The sequence below is a fragment of the Meles meles genome, chromosome 3, assembly GCF_922984935.1.
Source record: "Meles meles chromosome 3, mMelMel3.1 paternal haplotype, whole genome shotgun sequence".
NCBI lineage: Eukaryota > Metazoa > Chordata > Mammalia > Carnivora > Mustelidae > Meles > Meles meles.
The window spans coordinates 21,621,350-21,623,886 of NC_060068.1; positions in this window are offsets into that span (position 1 = coordinate 21,621,350).

The following is a 2,537-nucleotide window of genomic DNA, read 5'->3' on the forward strand; positions in this document are numbered from 1 at the left end:
TAATATGACAGGGATACAAAGAATTTTAACAGACTACTATAAACAATTCCAGGCCAAAATATTAAGTAATCTAAAAGAAATGGAAAAAATTCTAGAAACATGAAATCTACCAAGACCAAATCATGAAGAAATGGAAAATCATCACAAACCAATAATGATTAAGAATATTGACTCAATACTTAAAAATTTCCAAATAAAATAAAGCCATAGCCAGATGGATTCACTGGTCAATTTTACCAAGTACTTAAAGAAGAATCAACACAAATCCTTCTCAAACATTTTCGAGAAATAAAAAAAAGGAACACTTCCAAAATTTTATTAAAAGCTCAACATTACTCACACGACAAAGCCAAACAAAGATACCACAACAAAAGAAAACTAAAGACCAATATACTTGATTAATATAAATACAAAAATCCTCAAAAAATACTAACTAAATTGAGAGAGGAGTCAAGATGGCGGAGAAGTAGCAGGCTGAGACTACATCAGGTAGCAGGAGATCAGCTCGATAGCTTATCTAAACATTGCAAACACTTACAAATCCAACGGGAGAGCAAAGAGAAGAAGAACAGCAACTCTAGAAACAGAAAATCAACCACTCTCTGAAAGGTAGGACTGGCGGAGAAGTGAATCTAAAACGACGGGAAGATAGACCGCGGGGGGAGGGGCCGGCTCCCGGCAAGCGACGGAGGAACGGAGCACAAAATCAGGACTGTTAAAAGTCTGTTCCACTGAGGGACGTTGCTCCAGAGGCTAAACCAGGGTGAAGCCCACGCGGGGTCAGCGTGGCCCCAGGTCCCGCAGTGTCACAGAAGGATCGGGGGTGTCAGAGTGTCGGAGAGCTCGCAGGTATTAGAATGGAGAAGCCGGCTGCAGAGACAGAGCCGAGGACTGAACTCTCAGCTCAGGGTTACCTTGAACAGTCAGAGCGCAGCTAGAGGCTGGGGATACGGGAGTGATTGGGTGCTGTCCTCTGGGGGCGCACTGAGGAGTGGGGCCCCAGGCTCTCGGCTCCTCTGGGCCGGAGACTAGGAGGCCGCCATTTTCATTCCCATCCTCTGGAACTCTATGGAAAGCGTTCAGGGAACAGAAGCTCCCAAAAGCGAACCCGAACCAATTACTTAGTCCAGCTGCCAGTAAGGGCGGTGCAATCCTGCCTCGGGCAAAGACACTTGAGAGTCACTACAACAGGCCCCTCACCCAGAAGATCAACAAAATATCCAGCCAGGACGAAGTTCATCTATCAAGGAAAGTAGGTTCAATTCCTAAGACAGCAGCACAATTCCAGAGGAGGAGAAAGCAAAGCACGGAACTCATGGCTTTCTCCCCAGGATTCTTTAGTCTTGCGGCTACATCAATTTTTTTTTTCTTTTTTCAATTTTTTTTCTTTTTTCTTTTTTCTTCTTCTGCTAAATTTTTTAAAACTTTTACCCTTTTCTTTTTTAACGTTTTTTGACTAGTTTATCTAAATATATATATTTTTTCTTTCTTTTTTATATATTTTTTTATTTGTTTTATTTTTAAATTTTTTTTCTTTTTTTTTCTGAACCTCTTTTTATCCCCTTTCTCCCCCCCCCCACAATTAAGGGTCTCTTCTCCTTTGGTTACAGCGCCTTTTTCTGGGGTCTTTGCCACCCTTTTAGTATTTTATTTGCTCCTTCATATCCTCTTATCTGGACAAAATGACAAGGCGGAAAAAATCACCACAAACAAAAGAACAAGAGACAGTACCGAAGGCTAGGGACCTAATCAACACAGACATTGGTGATATGTCAGATCAAGAGTTCAGAATGATGATTCTGAACGTTCTAGCCGGGCTCAAAAAAGGCATGGAAGATATTAGAGAAACCCTCTCTGGAGATATTAAAGCCCTTTCTGGAGAAATTAAAGAACTAAAATCTAACCAAGTTGAAATCAAAAAAGCTATTAATGAGGTGCCATAAAAATGGAGGCTCTCACTGCTAGGATAAATGAGGCAGAAGAAAGAATTAGTGATATAGAAGACCAAATGACAGAGAATAAAGAAGCCGAACAAAAGAGGGACAAACTGCTACTGGACCATGAGGGGAGAATTCGAGAGATAAGTGACACCATAAGACGAAACAACATTAGAATAATTGGGATTCCAGAAGAAGAAGAAACAGAGAGGGGAGCAGAAGGTCTATTGGATAGAATCATTGGAGAGAATTTCCCTAATATGGCAAAGGGAACAAGCATCAAAATCCAGGAGATGCAGAGAACCCTCCTCAAAGTCAACAAGAATAGGTCCACACCCCATCACCTAAGAGTAAAATTTAAAAGTCTTAGTGTCAAAGAGAAAATCCTGAAAGCAGCCCGAGAAAAGAAGTCTGTAACATACAATGGTAAAAATATTAGATTGGCAGCAGACTTATCCACAGAGATGTGGCAGGCCAGGAAGAGCTAGCATGATATATTCAGAGCACTCAACGAGAAAAACATGCAGCCAAGAATACTCTATCCAGCTAGGCTATCATTGAAAATAGAAGGAGAGATAAAAAGTTTCCAGGACAAACAAA